The 16,536-nt window shown below is 36.8% G+C and overlaps 1 protein-coding gene across 1 annotated transcript in view; it reads left to right on the top strand.

The window, feature by feature from the left end:
* ISL1 (ISL LIM homeobox 1) overlaps positions 1–16,536 on the top strand; it is a 107,983-nt gene that overhangs the window by 73,203 nt on the left and 18,244 nt on the right. Inside the window, exon 5 of the transcript XR_011557796.1 lies at positions 86–266. The gene's annotated coding sequence lies outside the window, so the exon portion shown is untranslated. The remainder of the gene's footprint in view (positions 1–85; positions 267–16,536) is intronic.

Genomic DNA, 16,536 nt, shown 5'->3' with positions numbered 1-16,536 from the left:
ATTCCATTTTTTAAAAAATGAATACACTTGTGTTCTTTAATGAGAAACGATGTAGCTGCAGCTGTTGTTTTCCATTATTTTGCAGCCTCCCTGGCTATTACTGCTTCCCGATCTGAAAAAACTGCATGGGTGGCATGATAAATCCTACAGAAATCCTTTGGGTTTTAACTGAAGTGAGCGATGTCAGAAAGGCAGCAGATCATGAAGAGAGTGTTGCGCAATCATAGAGAGAAACTCTCACACACATCAGACCTCTTGTAAATAAGGTAAGTGTGTGTGTGTGATGTGCCCGGTGAAATTTTATATTGGTTTCTTCTTTTATAGTTTGCATGTCTGACCTGCTGAAGTTACATGGTTGTTGGGAATTCAAGATGGTATAACTCAACAGCCCCAGGCCTGCTGTAGAGCCAAGTTTTTAAAAGCCTTCCGGAAGGCCAGGAGGGTGGGGGCAGTGCAGATCTCTGGGGACAGTTGGTTCTAGAGAGTTGGAGCCACCACAGAGAAGATTCTCCACGCTGTTCCGCCAATCAACATTGAATGGCCGATGGGACCTGGAGAGGGCTAACCCTGTGAGCCCTAATCAGTCACTGGGAGGTATGTGGCAGAAGACAGTCTCATAAGTAGTCTGGCCCTAAGCCATTTAGGGCTTTATAGGTCATAACCAACACCTTAAATTGTGTCCGGAGACCAATTGGAAGCCAGTACAGCTCGCGGAGTTTTGGAGTAATGTGGGTATACACCCACAACAGCTTGCACAGCTGCATTCTGGACTAATTGTAGTCACCGAATGTATACACAAACTTATAAAAAAGAAAATGGATATAAGATATATATTTATATATAGAGAAAAAAAGGATTACATATATATAATCAATTGCTGAGCCATCAAACCACACCCAGCCACTAGTATTTATAGAAGGAAGGCAGCTCAGGTCTCGCTGTGTTCGCCCTAGAACAAGGACAGAAACACCAGCCTGAAGATGACGAGTGGGACCTCGTCGAAATGTCGCCAGAAATTTCCAAATCCTACACGGGAAGAAACCCGAATATACCAAGACCATCATACCTGTACCCGTGAAAATCTACGAAAACATATATATATATATGAGCATATATATCAATCAATCAATCAATCAATCAATCAATATTATGATTCATTACAGTTAACACAATTGGAATACAAGAGCTAATAATCCCAAAAGATTCTAAAGTCTACCAATTACTCCTAAATTACTGTCCTACGTGGAGTGTGTTTTGTTTCAAAGACATTGAGTTGCCCTTTGTTTTGTATCTGAATAAGGAATAGAGGTTTTCAGGCTGAATCTGGTGTTTCTTGGCAGATGTTGGACATTAAGCATTGATGGGGAAACTAAAGTTTTCTTGCACATCCAATTAAGTGGGAGTGTGTTATATAAGAACACAATAGTAGATGGTGTTCTTTCTTCAAACTTGGCTTATTTTGACAAGCTATGAAGTTTGGTACTTTTCAAACAATCATCAGAAACGCAGTGTAAGTAGTTATTATTTCATCATTTCCTAAATGAAAAAAAATATGTGAAGGAGAATTATCTTTAATGGAGATGTATGTGTGCATGGGAGAAGATGACAGTGTTTTGATCTTTCTGACTAGTATATGCCCTTTCCCTGCACCTGTGTGAATCTAGAATGCCACCCAAATTTAGCAACATCATGCTCCTCATTACAGTGGGAACACTTAACTTTGACTAGATTATCATCTCCCTTTTTTTGCAGGCATAATATTCTCTCTTCCAAAATAATTACCAGTTAAAACCATCTAAACTTATTTTATTGTAGTGTTTCCTAAGAATGCATTTCAAAGCAGATACTTTTTATTTGTAGTATTTTCTCAGGAGGAATTGCCTTAGGAGGCAAATCATGTCAGACTAATCTCATTGATTTCTTTGACTATGTCACAAAGGTGGTGGATGAAGGTGGTGCCGTGGATATTGCCTATCTGGACTTCAGCAAAGCCTTTGATACGGTTCCACATAAAGAGCTGATAGATAAGTTAGTGAAGATTGGACTTAATCCCTGGATAGGTCAGTGGATTTGCAGCTGGCTGAAGCGTAGACATCAGAGGGTTGTTGTTAATAGCGAGTATTTTCTGAACAGAGACAAGCGGTGTGCCACAAGGGTCTGTTCTGGGTCCTATTCTTTTTAATATGTTTGTGAGTGACATAGGGCAGTGTTTCCCAACCTTGGCAACTTGAAGATATTTGGACTTCAACTCCCAGAATTCCCCAGCCACATTCGCTGGCTGGGGAATTCTGGGAGTTGAAATCGAAATATCTTCAAGTTGCCAAGGTTGGGAAACACTTACATAGGGGAAGGTTTGGTAGGGAAGGTTTGCTTATTTACCGATGACTCTAAAGTGTGCAATAGGATTGATATTCCTGGAGCAGTCTGTAATATGGCAAATGATTTAGATTTATTAGATAAATGGTCAAAGCAATGGAAACTGCAGTTTAATGTTTTGAAATGTAAAATAATGCACTTGGGGAAAAGGAATCCTCAGTCTGAGTATTGTATTGGCAGTTCTGTGTTAGCAAAAACTTCAGAAGAGAAGGATTTAGGGGTAGTGATATCTGACAGTCTCAAAATGGGTGAACAGTGCAGTCGGGTGGTAGGAAAAGCAAGTAGGATGCTTGGCTGCATAGCTAGAGGTATAACAAGCAGGAAGAGGGAGATTGTGATCCCACTATATAGAGCGCTGCTGAGACCACATTTGGAATACTGTGTTCACTTCTGGAGACCTCACCTATAAAAAGATATTGACAAAATTGAACGGGTCCAAAGATGGGCTACAAGAATGGTGGAAGGTCTTTAGCTTAAAACTTATCAGGAAAGACTTAATGAACTCAATCTGTATAGTCTGGAGGACAGAAGGGAAAGGGAGGACATGATTGAAAAATTTAAATATATTAAAGGGTTAAATAAGATTCAGGAGGGAAGTGTTTTTAATAGGAAAGGGAACACAAGAACAAGGGGGCACAATCTGAAGGTATTTGGGGGGGGGGGAAATCAGAAGCAACATGAGAAAATATTATTTTACTGAAAGAGTAGTAGATCCTTGGACCAAACTTCCAGCAGACGTGGTTGGTAAATCCACAGAAACTGAATTTAAACATACCTGGGATAAACATATCCATCCTAAGATAAAATACAGAAAATAGTATAAGGGCAGACTAGATGGACCATGAGGTCTTTTTCTGCCATCAATCTTCTATCTTTCTATGTTTCTATGTAATTTTTACACACTGGCGTAATATTATGGAATGGCCCCCTGGTTTTGCAAATGTTTTGTTTTGTAGTTTCCTAGTCTTTTTACAGGCATAGAATATTTTCTTTCAACTCACCTGTATAGCCTTCATAACAGGCAATAGTTCCAAAGACTTCTTGTATGATTTATTCCCTCACAAACTAAATCCATATTCCAAAAGATTACACAATGCACACACAGAGACTCTTTCATACACACACACACACACACACACACACACCACACTACATACACACAACACACACCATCATGCTTCCCTAATCCTGCTCCTCCCCCAATCACCCAAATTTCCCTAATGGTGCCTCTTGTGTTACTCATTTACTGACCCCCCTTTCTTTTCTCATGGGTAAAGCTCGCTGTTTATTTTGATTTGTCACAAATACTAGGTGTTGTGTGAAAAGTGTTGAACTTAGCAGGTCCGTACAGATAATGTGAGATGGGTCACTGGCTGTGATAAAGAGTAAGATATGCTGGGAATTAATCTGAAAGGTTTACTCGCCTCTCTGAGTCTCCTCATTTGCAGTCTACCAGTTAAGGACACTGTAAGTATATGATTCAGTATTAAGATGGCGCTTTAAAAATAAACTCGTATTCAGAGGCCAAACATTTTTTGATATTATTATTATTATTATTATTATTATTATTATTATCATCATCATCATTATTTATTCGATTTGTATGCCGCCCCTCTCTGCAGATATGTTTGAAGCCCAAACCAGGCTACTGATGAAAACTTTTATAAATGTCACTATTATAGAATAGTGACATTCAGCAACGACAACCATGTATAAAATAATTTAATTTTTATTTATTTATATTTATTTATTTATTTATTGTTAGAGTCATCAAGTCCAACCCCCTGCCTAAGCAGAAACCCTATAGCATCCCAGCCAAATGGCAGTCCAATTTCCTCTTAAAAATGTCCAGAGTATTGGAGTTCACAGCGTCCGCTGGTAGGTTGTTCCACTGGTTGATCGTTCTTTTTTTTTTTTTTTTGAAAAATACTTTATTTATTTACAAGAATAATTAAAAACAGGGAGGGGGATTGGGGGGAGGGGGGACAGAATGAAAGGTTGGGGGTAGGATAGGGTAGGGGGGGGAGAATTCAAAAACAAAACATATGATAATAAAATTGTAATACAAGTGAGTTATAGTACACAAGTGTTTTAGAAAAAACGTAGTAACTCTTATTTTCTTAATCTTACTATTTATATTTGGAAGTAACTCAAATATAGTGTTCCTTAGTATACATATGTTGACATTAAAGTTTTAGTTGTAAAGAAGTGGAATAAAGAAAAAGAGAAAGGGAGAAAAGAAAAGAAAAAAGGAATATAAAAAAAAGAAAAGAAAGAAAGAGAGAAGAGTCTGCATTTAATGCAGACGTTTTTATGGACGACTTTTGTTTAATTGTGGGGTGGGGAGTATGTGGGTGATATGATGGGTGTGTATAAAGATTGATTATTTTAAAAGTAGTTAGTATGTTTGTAATGTGTGTTAAGTTAGTTAGAAAACAGATAAAAAGAGATTTGATATATTTTCTTGTTGCAAATTTGATTAGTTTTTGGTGCTTCTTTTCTAATTTATTTTAATATTAATTTAAGTGTTGAAGGTAGTTTTGGGTATGGTAATGTATAAACTTTACAATAAAAATTTTTTGTATTTTTTCTGAGAAACCCATTTATGCCAACTTTCCCATGCTTCGTAATATTCTGAGTCATTTTTGTTTTGTGCTTCCATTGCTATTTTGGACATTTCAGCACATTCGTTAATTTTCGTAATTATTGTAAAGAAAGAGGGTACTTGGTCGGATTTCCAAAGAGAGGCATATGATATTCTGGCAGCAGTTATTATTTGTAGTATAAGGTATTTTTGTGTCTTAGTAAGATGTTGTCTGAATATCCCCAAAAGATAGAGCTCAGGTTTGAGTGGTAATTTGATTGACATGACTTGGTCGATTAGGGATTGAATTGTTGTCCAGTATTTTTGTGCAATTGGGCATGTCCACCATGTGTGGTAGTAGGTTCCAGGTTTGATCTTGCACTTCCAGCAGGTCGGTGAGAAGTTGGGAAACATTTTGGATATTCTTGCTGGGGGCAAATGCCAACGATAAAACATTTTAATTTGGTTCTCCTTATAGGACATTGCAGTTGTCATTTTATAGTTTGATGTCCATGTTTTCTCCCACTCAATTAAGTTAATCGTATATCCAAAATTCTGAGCCCAAGCTATCATACAACATTTCACTTGCTCTTCGGGATTTTCTTGAATTAGTAAGTAGTTGTACAATTTTGAAATCATTTTTGTAGAAGGGCCGAAAAGAATCGTGTCTATTACATTATTATTTTGAAATCCAAATTGCTTTTTGTGTTGTTCGTATTTTAGTTTAATTTGTAAATATGTTAACCAGTCTATATTAATTCCTTGATTGTTCAATTGTTGTTTAGAAATAAGAGCGTCTGATTCATCAAGTAGTTGTTGGTATCTCAGAGTTTTGGAGTACGAGAAAAGATTGGGAAAAGTTATTATTTCATTGGGGGATATCCATTTTGGTATTGAGGTGTAGTAATTTTTTTTTATAGTAAACCAGATTGTTATTAGTGTTTTACGTAAGTAATGGTTTTTAAAGTATTTGGGTATTTTGTGGTAGTCTGCTATCAAGAAAGTATGCCACCCAGCAAGAAGATCAAATCCTTCCAGAGTTAAGAGTCTTGTGTTTTGGAATGTAATCCAATTTTTAATCATGGTTAAAATGGTAGCTTGATAATACATGTAAAAATCTGGAAGTCCAAGTCCACCCCTGGATCTAAGGTCTTGAAGGTTTTTCAATTTTATTCTGGCCTTCTTCTTGGTCCAAATAAACTTCTTTACTTGTTTGTGGAGAATATTAAAAAAAGTTTTATTCAAATTTATTGGAGCAACCTGAAATAGGTAAAGAAACCTTGGAAGAATGTTTGATTTTATGGCAGCTATTTTTCCCATAATAGATAAGTTTAATTTTGACCATCTGTTAAGATCTTGTTGTATTTCTTTAACTAATCGTTCATAATTGTCTTTTTTGATCGTAGCATAATTCGAAGTCATCCAAATTCCTAAATATTTAATTTTTTTTGTGGTCTTTATTTTAATTAATTCTTCCAAGGTAAGTATCTCTTTTGGTATCATATTTTTTGTCAAAATTTGTGTTTTGTTTTTATTGATTTGTAGGCCAGATATTTCACCAAATTTATAAATTTCGTCAAATAGAATGGGTGCTGTTCGAATTGGATCTTGTAGGATGAATACAATGTCATCCGCAAAGGCCTGCAGTTTGTAATGTTCTTTTTTAATCATAATACCGTGAATTTGTGAGTTGTTTCTTATAGTCTTGAGAAAGGTCTCGATGGCCAGAATAAAAATAAGTGGGGACAGAGGACATCCTTGGCGTACACCCTTAGTTATAGTGATTGTGTTAGTAATATCATTGTTAAAAAGAATTTTGACCGATTGAATAGAGTAAATAGTTTTGATTAGATTGAAAAATTTGGAGCCAAAATTCATGAATTTAATTTGATTTATAAGATAATGCCATTGAAGACTATCAAAAGCTTTTTTGAGATCCATAAATATTAATGCAGCTGCTTTATCATAGTTTTTGTCATAGTATTCCAAGGCATTTAATATAGTTCTTGTGTTTGTGGAAATATTTCTTCCCGGAAGGAATCCGTTTTGATCAGAATGAATAATTTTATTTAATATATTTTTTAGTCTGTCCGCAATTATTGATGCAAATATTTTATAGTCAGTATTAAGTAATGCAATCGGTCTATAATTCTCCAAATGGTGTCTGTTTTCAATGTCTTTAGGGATAAGGGTTATATAGGATTCAAACCAGGACGCGGGCAGTTTTGCATGTGAGAGCGCATTGTTATAGATGTCTAAGAGTATGGGAGCCATTATATCCATATGAAATTTATAAAATTCAGATGGGATTCCGTCTGGTCCTGGGGTTTTATTGTTTTTTTGTTTGTTTATTGCAGCCTCAATATCCGAAATAGAAATTGGTTTGTTTAGAAGAGTTCTTTGGTCATCTGTTATCATAGTTGTTTGTTCATTTGTTTGTAAATATTTTGATATTAAATCGGCATCCAAATTTGAGACTTGGTAGAGTTGTTGATAAAAGTTTTGAATAATTTGTTTTTTTTCAGAATTGGTCGTTTTCAGTTGTCCAAAAGGATCAACTAAAGTATCTATGTTTCTATCGGATTTTTGATGAGCTAATTTGAGAGAAAGCCAACGTCCTGGTTTATTGGCCGCTTCAAAATATGTTTGTTTCGCATTTTTAACCTTTTGGGCAATATGTTGTTGTGTTATTAAATTTATTTGATGTTTGATCGTATTTATTTCTAATAGGGTTATGTTATTTTTAGGATCATTGCAGAGTAGCTTTTCTGCTTCTTGAAGAGAGATGTTTAGTTTTTGAAGTTGTGCATATTTTTCTTTGTTTTTGTTTGCTGTATATGAGATGTACACACCGCGTATATATGCTTTAGTGGCGTCCCACGCTATTTCGTTGGGTATCTCGCCATTAAAGTTAATTTGAATGAAAGGGGGGATATCATTCTGTATTTTATGTTGAAATTGTTTTTGGTTTATCACTGTTGAGTACATTGACCATCTATGCGGAATATTGTAAGTGTTGTCTTTTATTGTGAGTAGGAGGGGATTGTGGTCTGCCCAAGTTGCATTGAGTATTTGAACATCAATTATTTGATTTATTATTTCTATATTAGACCAAGCCATGTCAATACGTGAGCAGGTTCGATGGGGGGGAGAGAAAAAGGTATATTGTATAGATTTAGGGTAAAAGTATCTCCAAATGTCTTTTAAGGCATATTCATAAATTATTTGTTGAAAAGTAGAGGGAATGATGTTACGGGTACGGCACTTGGAGTTACCTTTATAATCCTTATTTACATCAACTATTGCGTTGAAGTCTCCAATTATCACAAAATTGTTTAAATCTAATTCTAATATTTTTTTGTGTAAATTTTTAAAATAGGAAGATTATCTAACAGATGGTGCATATATTGATATTATATTTATTGTTCTTTTATTTTGTAGGGTTATTTGCACAATTAGTAATTGACCATTTTCATCGGTATATATTAATGTTGGAGAATAAATTTTTTTAACATATAGAACTATGCCTCTCTTTTTTTCGGAAGCGGAAGCACAAAAGAGTTCAAACTCAGATTTAATTTTAGGGTTGGGAATAGCTAAAAGAGTAGTATCTTCATTTTTAATGTGGGTTTCTTGTAGTGAGATTACATCATAGTTGTTTTCAAATAGTTTATGGAATATTTTTTGTCTCTTTTTATATGAGTTCAGACCATTTATGTTTGTTGAAAATAGTGTGATTTGAGGTTGTTTATTGTTGTGGTATTGGTTCCTTAAATTTCTCCTTTCTTGCCTCAGCTCTTGCCCGGGTGACTGGTCCATGTTTGCTTGACTCATCATTTTGACTTTGTAGTTCTTGATCATTATTTATCTGATTGTCATCAAGGGTAGCTTCTTCATTCCGGGGAGTGTCTCTAGTGTCGAATTCTTTAAGGGCAGATTGATCCATCTTCAAGATGTGGGCGTAGAAGTCTCTTGCATCTTCAGGAGTGGAAATTTTATATTTTTTATCCAGAAGTGTAATCGTCATTCCTTCTGGAATCATCCACCTAAACTGTATAGATTCTTTATTTAATTTAGTGGCTAGCGTTTGATAGGGTTTGCGTTTCTCCCTTACTCGCTTCGGGATTTGGCGTAAGATTACTATGTCTCGACCTTGATGAGTAGCTGGATTATCCTTAGAGGCATTATAAATTTCGTCTCTAAGTTTCCTTTTGAGAAAACGTACGTGGACCTCTCGTGGGAGTCTGTTTCGTCTAGCGTATGAAGTTGTAAGCCGGTATACCTCGTCCATTTGTGCTAAAATTTCGTCCGTTGGTTTATCAATAATTTTAGATATTATTGTCGCCACCGTGTAAGGAAGGTCTTGTTGATCATTTTCTGTGATATTTTGGAAACGCAAAAAAAGGCTGATTTCTCAAGCTCCAGGTTCATAAGGGACTCTTCCAGGGATTTATTGTTGTATTCTGCCTTTGCTTCTGAAAACTGAAATTTGGTCTCCATCCTGTTGGTTAATTCTTCGATATTGTTTATTTTTTCTGTGTTCTTGGTGATTGTTTCACAGACAACTTCCATTTGGTCTTCCAATTTAGTCGTTCGCTCCTCAAGACAACCCGCATGTTCTTGAATTTTCTTGATGTCTTGCTTCATTTCTCCCATCGTTCCCTTTATGGATTCGAAATTAATATCTAGTGTGTCTTGCATTTTGTTCATCTTCTCCAGTAAGGCATTTAGTGATATGTTAGGAATTTCTTGTGTTTGTTGTTGGAGAGATGCTTTGTCTGACAAATCCGCTGAGCGTTGCTGGGTTGAATTTGGTGTTGCAGGCTGATTGGGGTTTTTCTTCCAAGATTTCATAAGGGTTGGTTGATTTGAGGCAGACATTTTGTATTAAGGAGAAGTCGTTAGAACAGTATATAAATGGTGTGTATGTTATAGTAAAAAGATGTATGTGGTGTAAAGAAGTATATGTAATGTTGTCGGAAGTAATAAGGTTAGAGTAATTAAGATGATATAGAAAGTTGCAATATGTGTAGTAAAGATTTTTTGTTTTTGTTTTTAAAGATACAATTAGTAGAGAGCTGTTAAAAGAATATCAGAATTTGTTACAGTTAAGAAGTAACAAGGGAAAGACAGTTTATATTTAGGGTTCAAGTTATCAATAAAATAGCATTTAGATCAATATGACTCCAGTAATAATATCTCAATGTATGGAAAAGAAAAGGGAGGGAAGAAGAAGTGGGAGAAAATAATAGTTCAGTAGTACAATTATTCAATATTCAATATGAGGGGAAAAACAGTCAATCAATCGGGGGATTACTCTATTAAGGAATTAAATCAGTTGATTAAGTCAGTTGATTAGATCAGATAAATCTTAAACATTAATTTACTATAAGTTATAAAATAAAAGAAAAAAAAGTCCTGTTACTATTTGGTATTTAAAGTTAATTAAGGATAAATAACAATAAAGTCTAAGGTTTAGTATTAGTCAAGATAATCTATCAGTATATTCTAGCTAAGTATAGTACAGTCTATCTTAATATAATATAATACAATATAATTTATATAAATAGTTCTAAATAGTTATAAATAGTTCAGCAAGTAGAGTAGATATAGTATTACACAATTGGATAAAGAAGTTTTGCCGGTATATATAGTCCAAAGATAGTCCAAAGATATCAAAATAAGATTTAAGTAAATTAAGTAAGTTAAGAAGAATTCAATCCAAATCAATCCAAATCAAAGGGTTCGTGATTCGACAACAGTATGGTGCTATTGAGTTAATCCAATTCAGTACAGTTCAGTTCAGTTATATTGAGAGTTTGATAGAAGGATATTGCTGGGGTATAAATTCAAAGAGTAAAGTCAATGGTTTCAACTTTTGTTTGTAGTTAATGAAATAAATTTAATGACAAAGTTCCAGGAAGGATGAGAAATAAAAGAGACAGTCGAGGATTAGCAAGTTGTCCAAAAGTCCGGATCTATGAACGTCCAGAATTCAAGTGTCCTAATATCAAATTGTCAAATTGTCCAAGTTGTTTAAATTCCAAGTATCCAAAAGTAATCCAATATATGTAAAGATGTCCAAAAAGAAAGGGAGTAATACTAGTGAGAATTAAGAGAGAAAAAAAAGCAAAAATATCTATCTATGCAAAGTTTATTTATTTAATATTAAAGGAGGGAAGTGAAAAGTAATAAAAATTAAGGCAAAATTGGGGCAGAATTAAGGCAAAAAGGGTATGGAAAGTAAGGTAAATGGTAGGTAAAAAAAAATTGGGTCGGGGTTTTCCGGTTGCTGTTTTAACTCTAATCTGCTTTATTTTTTTTTTATTTTTTTTCCCACTAATCAAGATGTTATTTCAAAGACAAATAGCAAAAATATCCTTGTTGGGGGGGGTTTGAACTTTCTCCTACCTTCAAAGCACGTTACTTAAACCTTCTCTCCCTGCGAGAATTTAAAGTGTAGCTGATAGTTCTAGGGCAAGTCAAAATCACAGATAGACGTGGCGAAAATTCATTTTAAAAACCTTCAAGTAAATTCCGCCGAGTCATCGTCGCCATCTTTGCCAGGATCGTAACACTCACAAATCGAAGTCGCCGCCTCTCGTTCTTCAGACTCAAAAAAAGGAGTCGAGATGTCTCTTTCGCAGGGAGTAATCCAACACGTAATCCACAGATCCAAAAACCGTTCTCAGTCCTTCTGCAGCAAGCAATAACACCCCCAAAGGTATTTGTCGTTACCGCGGCTTCCAAAATAAAGCAGAGCGCAGCGCTTCCGGATCAGCAAAAAAAGCTGATCTCTTTGGTTGATGATTTGGAGGATCTCCCGTCCCCCGGGGGGGGGGGTCCGCCGAACACCCCCGGGTGCACGAAAACTTCCCCTCAAAGACCTTGGGCTCTACGGGTCCGCGGTCGCCCGATAGGGCAATCAATCAACGCAAAAGGCCAGATGAAACCCGGAGGACCGGGAAACACACAGCGACAGCACCGCACCACAACCGGAAGTCCTCCCACTGGTTGATCGTTCTGACCATCAGGAAGTTCTTCCTTATTTCCAGGTTGAATCTCTCCTTGGTCAGCTTCCAGCCGTTGATCCTCGTCCGGCCCTCCGGTGCCCTGGAGAATAAAGTGATGGTAGAGCCAGACAGTGGCTGAGGAGACTCAATCTTCTAGAATAGAATAACAGAGTTGGAAGGGACGTTGGAGGTCTTCTAGTCCAACCACTGTTCAGGAGGTAACCCTACACCAACTTCAGACAGATGGTTATCTAACACCTTCTTACAGCATTGGAGCAACTTCTGGAGGCAAGCTGTTCCATGGATTAATTGTTCTAACTGTCAGGAAATTTCTCCTTAGTGAATTTTTTTGGGTGTAGTATCTCTGCTCTATCTAAAGAGAAGTTCCTAGAAAGTCCCTGCACCTTTTCCAAGCCAGCAAGATATTTAAACCATTTTTCCTTCTGTTTAACTGTGTCCAAGTCTCAAAGGGGTCCTATCCTTGGAAGATTTAAGAGTCTCCTAATAGCTTTTCATGAGGGGAAACTGAGAATACCCCATTTGAATAAGGAAGAAGAAGTTATTGAAAGTTATTGAAACAAGGTGTGCTTTGTTACACTGCCCTTAATACAAAGATGCCCAATTAGAGCTAATATTTTCCCTTCTAGTCAGACTTCCAAGCCACACAGATTCCTTCTGGTTACAGTACTTGGTGTCCCATCAATGCAATTTTATTTATCTGAATACAGTGTTGTTAAGTTTTATTTTACTATTTACAAAATGCATTGCACTTTCCCAACATCAGTTTTATAAAGTAGTCAGTTTTGTTCCAATTGTTATTTCCCATCTCATAATTTCTTCTTTTTCTCCTCCTTTTTTAAATTGACAAATAACTCTAGAATAAAGTTGATTGATTGATAGATTGAATGAATGAGTGGGCCTAGTGTCAAGGAAGCAGGACATGGGGATTGATCATAAGCTTCCAAGCTCCAAAGATTCCTTTGGGAAGACATTTGGTTTGCCAGCTCAGCAATCACTGTGGGATTTATAGGACATAATTCTGTATTAAAGCTACATGTGAAAAACTCTATGTATAAACCTTGGTTTACTATCTGTCTGCCTGTCTGCCTATCTGTCTGTCTGTCTATCATCTACCTACCTACCTACCTACCTACCCACCCACCCACCCAACCCCCACCCACCCACCCACCCACCCACCCACCTATCTATCTATCTATCTATCTATCTATCTATCTATCTATCTATCTATCTATCTATCTTCGTCTGTCTGTCTGTCTGTCTGTCTATCATCTATCTATCTATCTATCTATCTATCTATCTATCTATCTATCTATCTATCTATCTATCTATCTATCTATCTATCTATCTATCTATCTATCTAGCTAGCTAGCTAGCTAGCTAGCTAGCTAGCTAGCTAGCTAGCTATCCAGCCTTTATATTATTATTTTTTAATAAATAAGGTGGTGAACATATCTGGTACGCCTTCCTACTATCTTTCCCACAACAACCCTGTGAGGTGAGATGGGCTGAGAGAGAGAGAAGGAGAGAGAGACAGAGACACAGAGAGACAGAGAGAGGGATGGAGAGAGATGGCCCAAAGCCATCCAGTTGGTTTTAATGCCTAGGGCAGGACTAGAATTCAAAGTCTTCTGGTTTCTAGCCCCATGCTTTAAAGACAAGACCAAACTGACTATCATCTTTTATCTTCATTATCTGTGATGTGTCAGCTTTCAACCGGCAAGGATCCTGCAAGTAGAAAGCTAATCTACTATCAGATACTCCTTTATCACATGCTTCTGCTGAAATCTTTGAAATGGTTTGGATAGAATTTTTTTTCTTTTAAGTACACGCCCTTGCAAAGACATTATTTTATTCCTGTACCTTTTATTCTAGACAAGACATGCGATGCATATTTAAGAGCATCCCTAATTCAGATTCCAGTTCAGTTCAAATAAGCTTACATATCTCAGTTCCAGACACCTTGCTCAGTTTTTAATGCCAAGCTGACATAAAATAAACCCACTCAGATCAGCTGTGCCAACTGCCATCCGCTGGTCAGGATAAGCCCCTAAATTTCTATCGCACCCTTTAAATGTAAACAAAGCGTGGCTTAAACATATTCTCAATCTTTATGAGATAGTAAGTCCAACTCATATGACCGGTGTAGTCCTTACAACCTTAAATAAAAGTGAGATGATCTGTTTTAATTTCCAGGTTAGTGAGGTTAAAATTTAGCAGCTCTCAAGCTTGTAACCAGGAGTCCTAATTCTGCCCATATGTTCTTGCAAATCAGCACTATAGATTCAAGAAAAGCTTCCTTCTGAATAAAAATATTAAGGATTACCTTATTAAGCAACATAGGCGAAATGCTTAAAGGAACCACTATATGCATGCTGAGCTAAATCATCTACCTTTATTGCAAAGCACTGTGAACAACCCGAAGGTATTTTTACAGGTTGGGCTAGACTCCGAAGTCAAGAAAGAACAGAATAATACAATCTGCTTCCCACTGTGTCCCCCAGTCCAGCTATTACATTTGTAAAGCAGACATTTTTGTTCTTCCGAAGCAAATTTGTTCTTTTTCCTTTACATGAAAATGTGTCTGTTTTGCACTGATAAACAATCCATGCCATCCAACCTTGTCAACCAATCAGTGCATTGCCAAACAGCAATTTGTTTGGGAAAGAGTAATTAGAAATATGAGCCAATCTGCTGAAGGATCAAAATGCTACGAACAAAACATTCACTGGCCTTCTGGTTTGTAACTCTCCTAGCAGAGCAATTGTATAAATTACTGTACCACAAGCAAGATATAAATCAGTCCTCTTTATGAAACTTGCCTGCGTACTGATTTAAAAGGAAATGGAAAATCACTCTTAGGTTAAATATACAAAGGGAATCTGATCAAACACTCAATTTAAATTTCAGGCTCAGGTTAGTTGCAGGGGAAAAAAAATCCAGACCGAAGTGCCATGCTTCGTGGGCACTGTCATTGTGATTATTTGTTTATCTTGCAGTGTTGCATGAATTCATTTATGACATACGGCAAACCAACAAATTATTTATTAAGTGGGATATATGTAGCAAGATGACGTGTATATTGCAAGTGGCTAATGAGGATTGTGTGGCATGTGAAATGGGGGACACGAAGTAGTGTTTTATCTCCCACAGGAAAGAATTAAAAAAAAACCCACTTCTTGGCAGGGGAGGGGAAAGCAAAGGAGAGGGTGGAGACAGGAAAGGAGCAATTATCTAAATGTGTTCTTTCAGCTTGATCCTTGCAGCCTTTGGAACTTAAAACCTTCTGATCCTGTGTTCCATATTCACACCACCATGGAATATAATGCCACGGCAATATCCACCATCTAATTTTTCAGACTTTTCTTCTGCCAAAGAGGCTTCTGTTCTCCTCAAAAGACTGTCATGAGATACATGTCAAGTACTCCATTTGATGTGTATTTGAACTCCATTTATTGAGGCAGGTGACAAAGAGTATGCTACCACTGCTGATGGCATTTTCTGTTACCTGTCTTCCTATCATCCTGAAGATTCCCTGGCTGCCTCAATCTCCCATTATTATTTTTGGGGGAAAGGAACGGAAATAATTATTTTCTTAGACTATAACCAAACAAATTTCTTGTCCTGTGAAATAAAATACAACAAAACCCCCTTTCAATTTCAATAAGAATATAGGCAAGGAATTTATCTCTCTCTAGTATTATTTATTTATTTACTTACTTACTTACTTACTTACTTACTTACTTACTTACTTACTTACTTATTTATTGGATTTGTATGCCGCCCCTCTCCGTGGACTTGGGGCGGCTAACAACAGTGACAAAAACAGAATGTAAAAATCCAATACTAAAAACAGCTAAAAACCCTTGTTATAAAACCAATCATACATACAAACATACCATGCATAAATTGTAGAAGCCTAGGGGGGAAAATTATGTTAGTTCCCCCATGCCTGACAGCAGAGGTGGGTTTTGAGGAGCTTATGAAAGGCAAGGAGGGTGGGGGCTATTCTAATCTCTGGGGGGAGTTGGTTCCAGAGGGCCGGGGCCGCCACAGAGAAGGCTCTTCCCCTGGGCCCCGCCAAACAACATTGTTTAGTTGACGGGACCCGGGGAAGGCCCATTCTGTGGGACCTAACTGGTCGCTGGGATTCGTGCGGCAGAAGGCGGTCCCTGAGATAATCACATTACTGTGTTTTCAGAGTATAAGAATCACTGGAGTGGAAGTTTTGGGGAGGAATATAGGGGGGGAAATCTATCTAACAGGTATTCATCAGGCTAGTGTTCTTAGTTTGGTCAGCTTCAGCACATTATTTTATCCCCTGGTTAGGGCTGAAAAAAAACACTTATTTGGAGGGAGTAGCAATGAAAACAGACTGCGGAGTGTTGGTGTAACATGGGCATACCTTGGGAAGTCCATGATTGCTCTCGCAGCTGCATTCTGCATGATCTGAAGCTTCCGAACACTTTTCAAAGGTATGTAGAGAGCATTACAGTATTATATTTCTTGGCCTGACCAATCATCATAAATTACTGGGGCTGTTTT

This window comes from Erythrolamprus reginae, chromosome 2 (genome assembly GCF_031021105.1).
Source record: "Erythrolamprus reginae isolate rEryReg1 chromosome 2, rEryReg1.hap1, whole genome shotgun sequence".
NCBI classification, from domain to species: domain Eukaryota; kingdom Metazoa; phylum Chordata; class Lepidosauria; order Squamata; family Dipsadidae; genus Erythrolamprus; species Erythrolamprus reginae.
The sequence above is the reverse complement of the archived record's forward strand: the minus strand, read 5'-3'. Positions and strand labels throughout refer to the sequence as shown.